Source organism: Pistacia vera, unplaced genomic scaffold (genome assembly GCF_008641045.1).
Source record: "Pistacia vera cultivar Batoury unplaced genomic scaffold, PisVer_v2 Contig1238, whole genome shotgun sequence".
Lineage (NCBI taxonomy): Eukaryota > Viridiplantae > Streptophyta > Magnoliopsida > Sapindales > Anacardiaceae > Pistacia > Pistacia vera.
In genome coordinates, this window is record NW_022195291.1 from 171,133 (window position 1) to 183,044 (window position 11,912).

Consider the following 11,912-nt stretch of genomic DNA (forward strand, 5'->3'; position numbering starts at 1 on the left):
CCGCTCCCAGCAACTCTTGCAGAATTAGCGAATGTTAATGCAGATCATCACTAAACCAGTTGACCAAAAATAGGAATCAAGGACAATACACGAAGAACTTTTGAGAGGAATAGATTGCTAGAAATTGGATGAATACCTTCAATGGCGAGAATGCAAAGGTAACAATAGCATTTGAACCAAAGTTAGTAAGCACTGCAAGACTGTTGCCTTTTCCTCTTGTACGAAGTGGGAAAATCTCTGACACCATTAGCCAACTGATAGGCCCAAATAATATCTGAAATGATTTTTTAATAACACACACTCTATCAGATTCCACCTTCACCTTGAGCTTTCTAACCGTAAACAAAAACTCAGTCAATTATTTCTTCTTCTACATTTTCCAATTCCTTTTCCTTCGAATGATATTATCTAAGTCAAAATACATTTATACCATAGGGATGTAGCTATTTATGGAGAAAATTGAGTAATTAACACCAGCAACCAGAAGACATAATTCTTGCCTGGTAGCAACTAACATAGAGAAGCAGAGCAGCAACAGCAAGGGGGAGACCTCCAAGTACTTCGTAACATGCAGAAAGCAGAACTAAGGAAAGCGCCTGTAGTGTAGTCAAACAAATAATTCAGAAAAACAGACCATTATTTTCTCCACCAACAAAAGGCATCTAACACTAAAATGGTGGATCCAGTTCTTCTTCAGGAAACAAAAAAAGGACAAACAAGCATGAGAAGTAACAGTATTCGTAGTGCTTGATTTTGATATTTGGAATCGAAGTCACTTGTTCTTCAGAGTTTCCAACTGAAAGGACGAACATGGATGATTTTACAGCCCAGCTGCATTCTATCAAGAACAAACTTCTTCAAACTCCAAGGCATGGTGAGAGGCTACTGCAACTGTATGAGTAGTTTTCCTTTGTTTTAAAATTTAATGTCCCAGCCACCTACAGAATAAGGTTTATTAAGGCTATTGATCAAGATTATATTATGCTGGAAACTCATGAAGGTGGTCACATTTTAGAGTTTGGAGCTGCAAGTTTGGCAGCAAAAGTTTGAAGTTCAACTGCTGCTGTTTTTGGTTTTACTGTAACTCAATGGAGCTGAATTTCTTTAATTAATATAATGTACAACTTAGGTAAATTCAGCTGTAAATCTGCTGTTGATTAGGTATTTATGTAATGTGATGTGTTAGTAGTTGTTAGCAAAGTATGGCCGATGATTTTTTATTGTAAAACCTGCTACAGAGTAGGTGCAACAGTGATGTAAACTTTGTATATTAATGAAATACAGACCATTTACGTTATTTTGCTTTCTCAGTTAACTTCTCTGTAGTTTTCCTTAGAATACTCCAGCTCAAAACCAACAAAGACCATGTTCAACTCTCAATATGCTATGAAGGAAACTTTTCAAATTTATATTAAGGAGTTGGGTTTATTAATCTTTAAGCATAATCAGGAGCACAGTTAGGATTTTCAAGTTACTATAATTGAAACATAACAAGTTCTAAAAGAAAAAATTATTTAGTTATGAAGTGCAATAATAAAAATATTCTTTTTCTATAACAATTTTCTTGGCCTTTGCTTTAGCATATAACATTAAAGTTTGGCTAAAATAATCAGCTTCGCTGCTAAATTATTGTTGGATTCAAGTATCACACACGCCATAGAACTTTGAATTTGAATTTATGAGTCAATTGGGATCGTTTAATTGGTTGCCGACTTTGAATGAACTTACACCAATAAACCAAATTTCTCCGCAGACACAACAATACAATGAGTCAAGTCTTTGTCTTAAGCATTGATTAGAGCCATTGAACAATTAAATATTGATATATTTTATGAGATTTTTTCTTCAACCTTTGCTCTTCCCTGTAGGCTGTAACATCAAGATTGGCTCTTGCGTTGGACCAAAGTATCATTCACGGCAGAAAACTCAAAACTAGATTCATAATTGTTGACTAAAACACCAATTTTCCTCACCATACAACACAGCAAGGAAGTTCTTATCAAAGTTATAAATGTACAATTAGTCCAGTCCTCGTTTTAAGCTCAAATTTATTTGGTTTAATTGACATGCTTTTGAATAGTCGTGAGAGTTCTACCAGTGCACATTCATCAAGTTATTGTGGCTTATAATTTAAGTTTTTAACTTCATATATAACAGTTATGAATACAAATTGTTCTACTTATTTATATTAATAGAGTATTTCTTAAGTTGTTTTTTCAAATTTATTCTTTCTGCATTGTTCTTGCATGCAAGGAACCCAAATGTCTTATCTGTAAACATTCAACAATCAAACTAGCGGCAAAATTTGTTTCCTCTCCACAAAATCTTTTTTTTTTTTTTTTATTTTTTTCTTGTGATGGCTGCAGCTCTAAGATCGGTTTACGTTTGGATGCTTTTCAATTTATTCTTCATTTTCTTGTGCTTTTCTCAAAATGAAAATGAGTTCATCTACAATAATGGCTTCCAGGGAGCCAAATTACTTCTGGGTGAATTCTCAGAAATCCATCCCAATGGTCTATTGCAGCTAACCAACACTTCTGGGAGGCAAACTGGTCATGCTTTTTATCCATCCCCATTCAAATTCAACACATCTTCACCTGAAACTCTTTCCTTTTCCACGAATTTTGTCTTTGCCAATGTTCCACAATCATTTAATATTGGTGGCCATGACATGGCTTTTGTCATCTCACCGTCTATGAACTTTACTGGCGGTGATGCGGGTCGTTATTTGGGACTCTTCAATCTTACAAACAATGGCCAGCCTACAAACCACATCTTAGCGATCGAGTTTGATACTGTACAAAGCCGTACAGCTTATGACATAGATAATAACCATGTGGGAATTGATGTGAACGGCTTGGTTTCGAATGATTCTGCTACAGCAACTTATTGTTCGGATGAAGAAGGGCGGAACAAAAGCTTGGAGCTCATGAGTGGAGATCCAATACAGGTTTGGATAGACTACGATGGTGCTGAAAAATTACTCGATGTGACACTCTCTCCTAATGGAATCGCAAAACCAAAAACACCTCTCTTGTCAACACCTCTCAATCTTTCTGAAGTACTCTTGGACTCTATGTATGTTGGTTTCTCAGCAGCAACTGGCAAAATTACAAGTGACCATTATGTTCTGGGATGGAGCTTCAACAGAAGCGGACAAGCACAAAACCTTGATGTCTCCAAGCTTCCTCCTGTTCCTGCACACGGGAAAGCAAGTAAGAAACCAGGACTACTGATGATTGTTTTGGTTGTAGTAGCAGTGGCTGTGGCTGTGTTGTTGATAGTATTAATTGTAGCTGCTTACATTGTATGGAGGAAGAAATATGAAGAAGTATATGAAGACTGGGAAAGGGAATATGGTCCTCAAATAAGAATCTCTACAAAGCAACCAAAGGTTTCAAGGACACAAAGCTTATAGGAAAAAGAGGTTTTGGAAAGGTTTATAGAGGCGTCCTTCCTTCTAATGAACAAATTGCAGTCAAGAGAGTCTCTCATGGTTCGAATCAAGGAATGAAGGAATTTGTGGTCGAAATAATAAGCATGGGAAGGCTAAGGCATAGGAACTTGGTGCAACTCCGTGGCTATTGCAGGTGAAAGGGAGAATTTATTTTGGTCTATGATTATATGCCAAACGGAAGCCTAGACCAATTATTACACAACAATACAGATCAAAATCTTAATTGGTTTCAGCAATTTCGAGTCATTAGAGGAATAGCTTCTGGCCTTCTTTACCTCCATGAAGAATAGGAACAAGTTGTTCTACATAGAGATATAAAACCAGGTAATGTTCTATTGGATGCCGAACTAAATGGGAGGTTAGGTGATTTTGGCCTAGCTAAACTACATGATCATGGTAGCAATTCACAAACCACGAACCTTGTGGGAACTGTCGGTTATTTGGCTCCTGAATTTATTAGAACTGGAAAGGCAACTACCAGCACAGATGTATTTGCTTTTGGGGCTTTCATGCTTGAGGTGGCTTGTGGAAGGCGGCCTATAGAGCAACAAGGTTATGGAGTGGTATATTTGGTTGAATGGATAATCAATTGCTGGAAAAGAGGAGCTATCCTCGAAGTCAGTGATCCAAGATTAGAAGGTATTTATGCAGAGGAGCAAATGGAGTTGATACTGAAACTAGGGCTGTTTTGTTCACACCCTAACCCCGCAGTCAGGCCTAACATGAGGCAAGTCATGCAGTATCTTGACGGCGATGCTACATTGCCAGATATATCACCTGATAGCAGTTCAATTGATGTGTTCATAACTAGAAATGAAACTTCTAATAGTGTAATGTCACTTCCCTCGTTATTCGAAAGTAACAGTGATTCAATTCTCACAGAAGGTCATTGAATCAAATATCTTACATGTAATGACAGCTTTCTTTGGACCAATCTACAGCTTTCTGAGAATTTCTCAAACTGATAGTTCTTGTATTAATTCTGCTTGTCACTGTATTCTGTAAGTCAATCTGATTTCAATTGAACACAATGGCTGACTCCATATCTATGTTAGAATAGCTATAATATAACCCAAGAAAAATTAAAAGTAATCCCAGAGGTCACAATCAAGTTGCATGGTTTGCCTTAAAAAGATATGAGAACAATTTAGTAATTTAACTATTTTTCTTCCTACTCACAATCCTTTTTCAATGTTGTAGGTGAATCTTGAACTAAGGGCCAATTTAAGATTGTTGTAGCTTTAAACTTAGTCACATAGCACTCTCACTCATAGTTGATTAATAAGCTACAACCATCTGAAACATGCACTAAATTTCTTCAGACTACCCAAAAAGGTTGAGCCTAGGACTGAACCTCTATTGCCAATCCGTTCACGCATTACTGTCTGCTGCATCATAGATGCTTAAAACATTGCAGATATCCTTCCGTTAGCATTTTAAACTTTCAAACATGACAATAATAAATCCACCAAAAAGAATACATTACTCTATTACAATATGGTTGTTGATGCAGTGATACCTTGCTGGCAATGCATCAACATTACAGGTTTCAGTTGGAATTTTTTGGAACAAGTTAGTTTGCTGCAGTAGGTCTAACGTCCATGGCTGCAATCGCTTAAGTGTAATTAAGTCAGTAATATGATGTATTTTGAGTATGGATTATTGGTTGTTAAAATTTAAATTCAAATTTGTATCTGCTGTAGTTGTTGTAACAGTTGATAGTTGTTATGCTGCTGTATATATTGTTCAGTTTGAATGAAAGAATTAGACCTTTTTGCATGCAAGTTTTGATTACTCTTTTTCTTTCCTTTGCATTCTCCGGCCTAGAACCATCAAATGGTATCAAAGCCACCCACAAAAATCTAAAACTTATTGCATCCAACCATCAAATACAACTCAAGAACACCTTCCATTTTCAGCTAAAATCAGCCTGCATCTGCTCATTTTCTTTCTGCGACAGACACAAAGACTGAGACATGGCAACTCAATCTGCTTTGATGGCACCACCGATGTTTAATGGGGAACATTACCACATATGGGCCGTTAAGATGAAGGCCTTCCTCCTAGGTCAGGGGCTGTGGCAGTATGTGGAAGAAAACAGGCAGCCACCTCCATTAGGACAGAATCCCACACGGAATCAAATGAGACTACATGAGGAAGAAATAGCCAAGGCACCAAGAGCTCTCTCTCACATTCATGCAGCAGTGACTGACCTTGTTTTCACAAGGATCATGGCATATGAGACTCCAAAGGAAGCATGGGACAAGCTGAGAGAATAGTACATGGGTAGCACCACAACAAGGAACATGCAGGTGCTTAATCTAAGGAGAGAATTTGAGATGCAGAGGATGCAAGAATCAGAGAAAGTCAAGGATTATGTTGACAGATTGATGAGTGTTGTTAATAAAATACAGTTGTTGGGAGTGGAGTTGACAGACAAAAGAATGGTGGAAAAGGTCTTGGTAAGCTTGTCGGAGAGATTTGAGTCCAAAATCTCTTCCCTTGAGGACTCTAACGACATGACTCAGATCACCTTGACTGAGCTTGTTCATGCTCTCCAAGCTCAAGAGCAAAGAAGACTCTTGAGGCAAGAAGACACAAGTGAGGGAGCAATGGTTGCAAACTAAAAAGGCAAGCCTGCATAAGGACAGAATAGGAGGTATGCTGGGGATAAAAAGGGGAAAGAAAGGAGTAACAATCAGTAGGAGAAGTCAGGTGGAGTGAAGGAGTATCCTGCATACACTCACTGCAAAAAGAAGGGACTTCAGAGAGGAGGTGTTGGTACAAACCAAGGATACAATGTAGAGGCTGCAAACAATTTGGGCACATAGAGAAAGTTTAAGAACAAGGGAAGCCAGCCAACACAACAAGTTCAGGTTGGAGAAGATCAACAATAATGTTAGGAGACTGAATAGCTCTTTGTGGCCTCCTGTTACATAGCACAAACCAGCAATGAAGCTTGGCTAATTGATAGTGGCTACACCAACCATATGGCTGCAGACCTGCAAAGTTTCATCAACCTGGACAACTCATATTGTTCCAGAGTTAAAATAGGAAATGGTGATTTTGTAGAGGTCAAAGGCATAGGAGATGTGGTTGTCCAAACTTTGTTAGGTACCAAAATTATTCCTCATGTATTGTATGTGCCTAAGATTAGTCAAAATTTATTAAGTGTTGGGCAAATATTAGAGAAAGGTTACTCTCTACATTTTCAAAACCAAGCATGCATCATAGCAGACCCTGAAGGAAATGAATTAATGTGTGTAAAGATGTTGGGAAAAAGCTTCCCAGTTGAGTGGTTAGCCTTATCATCTAGGCTGGAAGAGTCTGAAATCTGGCACAAGAGACTTGGCCACTTTCACTACAATGGCCTCAAAGAGTTAAAGAACAAAAATATGGTCCACAACTTACCTGAGATTGAAGAAAAGATAAACCTCCGCAGTGCTTGCCAACTTGATAAGTTAAGCAGGCCACCCTTTCCCTCGGATCAGGCCTGGAGAGCAACAACAAAACTCCAGCTGATCCATACTGATGTTTGTGGCCCTATGCAAACTGAATCAATGAGTGGGAGCAGGTACTTTGTGCTCTTCATAGATGATTTCACATGGATGACATGGATATACTTTGAAGCAGAAAAATGAAGTACCTGCTGTATTCAGAAAGTTCAAACTGCTGGTGGAGAATCAAGCTGGAACAATGATTAAATCTATAAAAACTGATAATGGAACAGAATATACATCAAAAGAATTCTGTTCAATCTATCAAGAGGCTGGAATTAGGCACCAGTTTACTACACCTTACACCCCACAACAGAATGGGGTCAATGAAAGAAGAAATAGAACCATCATGGAGATGGCAAGGTGTATGATGGCAGAGAAACAACTCTTTAAAAGGTTCTGGGTTGAGGCTATCAATACAAGAGTCTATCTCCTGAACAGACTGCCAACTAGGCAGTCAAAGGCCAAACTCCAGTTAAGGCTTGGAGTGGAATTAAACTAGCAGTGAGCTACTTGAAGGTATTTGGGAGTGTATGCTATGTTATGATTCCAGTAAGGAAGAGAACAAAGCTTGATGATAAAGCTGAGATTGGTATATTCATAGGCTACAGCAACCAATCCAAAGGGTACAGAGTATACATCCCTGAGTCAAAGAGAATTGTGATAACAAGGGATGTAAAGGTGGATGAAAATGCAAAGTGGAATTGGAAGAATAAGAAGATTGATGTTGATTGCAACCTAAGGTAGCCAACTAAAAATTTAATTGAAGAATCTGAAACTGAAGAGGATGAAGAGCCTCTAGTTAAAGGGCCCACAACCTTGGCTGATGTATATGCAAGGTGTAATGTGGCAGTGCTTGAACCAAAAAATTATGCTGAAGCTACTGAGTCAGAAGCTTGGAGGAATGCAATGCAAGAGGATATATCTATGATAGAGAAAAACAATACCTGGAGGCTTGTTGACAGACCTGAAAACATAAAAATAATTTAAGTTAAGTGGATTTACAAGCTGAAGGTTAATCCTGATGGTTCGGTTCATAAACACAAGGCAAGACTTGTGGCTAAAGGCTTTGCACAGCAACAAATGGTGGACTACTCTGACTCATTTGCTCCGATGGCTAGACATGACACTATCAGGTTACTCCTTGCTATGGCAGCCCAATTTGGTTGGAAAATCTTCCAACTTGATGTTAAGTCAGCATTTCTGAATGGCTGCTTGAGTGAGGAAATCTTTGTAGAGCAACCTGAAGGTTATCAAGTGAAGGGTGAAGAAGACAGAGTGTATTTGCTGAAGAAGGCCTTGTATGGCCTAAAGCAGGCACTTAAAGTCTGGTACAGCCGCATAAATGATCAACTAAATAGCCTAGGATATGTTAGAAGTCCTAATGAGCATACACTTTATGTTAAGTGATGGGAATGCAAAATGTCATATTTAACCCTCTTAATGTTTAGTCTTTTATATGTATTTGTTTCCTAATTGTACTCATTATTACTTTATTTTGGTTTAGGAAGCAAATGGAGGTGTTAATTGAAAAACGGAATTAATTAGGGGAATTCGGAAAGTTTCGCCACTGCTTCGTATTCTGGGCATAATTCTCTCATCCGAGCTCCGATTGAGATTATTCAAANAAAATATAAAAAAAAAAAAAAAAAAAATAAAAAAAAAAAAAAAAAAAAAAAAAAAAAAAAAAAAAAAAAAAAAAAAAAAAATCTTCAAAATAGCAGAATTAGCACGTCAATTTATGGAGACTAACATGTTTTTTAAACAAATAATTCTCTTGGAACACCAATCAAGGGCCAAAGAATTTGTTTAATGTTTTGATAATCGTATAGACTGGGTATATTATATACGAAGATTCTACATTCCAAGGTTTAGTAGACGTATTGATAGGGAAACGTAGTGCGAATTCCAAGTGACGTATAATTAAAGTATAGAAATGAGCCTTCGACGCTGAGTATCTATAGCTGTATTTTCATTGCATTTGATTTGAATGAGAATAGTATAAATCTTGAAAATGAATTTTGTGTAGGACTTTAAAGTAAACTAGGTTTTTTTAGTAATTTTATATTATATTATGAGTTTTTTTAGTTATTTTATTTTATATTATGAGACATGAGTGATGCTATTTGCAACCTCACGTTTTATCTAATTTGACCCCACTTCTAAAAAAAATCCACTAAAACTCTTAAATTTTTTAAAATATCTAAATATACCCAGTTATTTTCAAAGAAATCCCTTTTTAATATTAAATTTTTAATAATTACTTATCTCATACTTTATTAATCTTTATTTGTAGTGGATATAAATAGCAATCATTATATTTTGTTTTATAAAATATTGTTTTGAGATTAAACCATAAAAATCTTATACAATAAAGAGAAGGGAATGATTCATAGTTAAATATTTGTCCACGGAATGAATATGAAGTCCACCAGATGGAGCGCCGGTCAGAAAATTTTAGTGGACTAGTCTGAAAGACTTTCAATCGATTTCTCTTGTTTCTCTCTGAGTATCTATAGTTGTATTTATTGCATTTGATTTGAATGAGAATAGTATAAATCTTGAAAATGAGATTTGTGTGGGTTATTTTAGCGATTTTATTTTAGTAACTTTATATTATATTATGAGTTATTTTAGTTATTTTATATTATATTATGAGTGATGCTGTTTGCAACCTCACATTTGATCTAATTTAACCCCACTTCTACACAAAATCCACTAAAACTCTTAAAATATCTAAATAAGCCCCATTTATTTTCAAAGAAATCCTTTTTTAATTAATTTTTTGATAATTACTTATCTCATACTTTATTAATCTTTATTTGTGTATATATATATATATATTCTTTTTCTTTTCAACATTTGGGATTTAGGCTGTGTTGACAGGTATATGTAACAGATTTGTCTTGGTCTACTAAGAGATGTTAATGGCGACAATGAAAGCTCTTGCTGAGTTTTTCTTGCGCGTCCATTAGGTTAGAATAGTGGCCTTTATTTAAATTTTAGAAGACCTGATAAATTCGAAGTCTTCCTAGTGGATAGACCTAACTGTCTGAAGACTTGAAATTTCATGAGCATTAAAATTTAGATACAATAAATTTTAATGCTTTACCTGATTCATATGTATGTCTAATAAATTAAGTCTTTGTCACATATAAATATACTCTGACAACTATCATTAGACTAATAGTCTGTGAACGAAATTAAACGAGGAGAAAACGAAAGAAATATAAAATAGATACCCAAGACAATAACAAAGCATGTATGGAGTGCGAGATTAATTTCAAGTTCGTTGAGTCAAAAAATATTCAAAATAAAAAATTTAAACATGATTATGCTTTGCTTACCTCAAATTCGGAAATAAAAAAAAAAAATTAATTAAATCCCGTTAATTTTAAAGAACAGGAAAAATGACATTCATTTCAAATATTTTTATTTCGGTCCTTTAACTTAATATATCATTAGTTAACTGCTAATTGACTTGAAAATTATCCTAAAAAGGACAAAAATATCATTTAAAAAGAAATGAAAAAGACATTATACAAACAACACTAGTATATAACGTGTTTGTTTAATAACTTGAAGGGAAAATAATTCAAACTATAATAGTATTAAATATATAATTCATATTTATTGTTTTTTAGAGAGGTATTTTTATCATTTTAGCATAATGTTTTACTCAATTAACAGTCTACTAACTATTTATGAAGTCAAAGAACAAAGTACTAGTATTTGAACTAAATATCCTTCAGTAGTACACCAAAACTATAGGGATGAAAATGTAATTCTCTCAACGATTTTGAGTTCTATAATTTTTAAATAAAATATTGTAGTCCAGGTTGGTGTTTTCTTTACCTGCAGAATGCAGATTCTCACATTACAATATTACGAGTCAACGCGGCGTTCAGCTTACTCTCCAAGGAGAATTATTGCTTCATTTCCTCTGTACTTATAATATATAAAGGCTTTTCTCTCAACATATCATCCAAATTCAATCTTTCTCAAACATTAACAAAGTTTAGCCCTTGAGAAAATCCCCAAAAGATTTAGCTCAGATTTTATTTAATCTTCCTTTTTCTGGAATATTTTTGTTTGTCAAACTTATGACTTGTATGCACAACAGATGTGTGTGCATATTGGTTGTCAATCTTATGATTTGGCTTGTTTCTTTTGTTTTATGTATGTACAATTGTTTAGTGTGCACACTAGGTGCCAGACTTGTATCTTGGCTTGTTTCGTTTCGAGTGTGTGTGGGCACAATAGTTTGTGTTTGCACACTCGCTTCAGATCTTTGCAACCCAACACGAGTTGCATGTCTGATAAAGTAACAAAGATATTTGTTTATCTTTGTCGCTACCTTTTTAGGACCTTTTACATGTGTCATATTATCCTCAAGTGGTCCTAGGGAATAAAGATGTTTTTCCCGATTTGTTTTGTGGTCCAAACCAAAAGAAGGAATGTTTTCCTTATTTGGACGAACATGGGCCAGCCTCTTGTTGGCTGACGTGACACAAATATGTTGAGCAAGAAACCTTACACTATATAATATATTTTCTTGTGTATTTGAATCTAACATTTGGATCTTTTATTCTTTCTTGTACTCTGAAATTTCTTCGAGTATATTTCTCTTAAAAGGTTCATGGGTTCATTATCATTTTGTGCCAAGCCTCACCATATCATTCATTGTCTTGATGGTTATTGGAACATGGTTCCTCTGCTGATGCTGATGCTAATGCGTGGTGTCGGTGTTGGTGTTTGAAGCTTGGTGGTTCACAAGCTGCTCTCGAGTGTGTTCTTTGTGTGAAGAAGGTCAAAGGAGTTTCAACACATTAAGGATTCAGAGTGTGGTGCTAAGTATAAAGTTGAACAGGGAGTTCTTTTTACTATATCCTAGATTAAGTTTGGACATTGTCTTATAATGTGTTTTTAACTTAGTGGATTGCTTCAATCAGGACAAG

The 11,912-nt window shown here is 35.7% G+C and overlaps 1 pseudogene; it reads left to right on the plus strand.

Annotated features, from left to right (window-relative positions):
• Positions 1-2,356: 2,356 nt before the first annotated feature.
• On the plus strand, positions 2,357-4,350 carry LOC116117758 (annotated as a pseudogene).
• Positions 4,351-11,912: the final 7,562 nt, after the last annotated feature.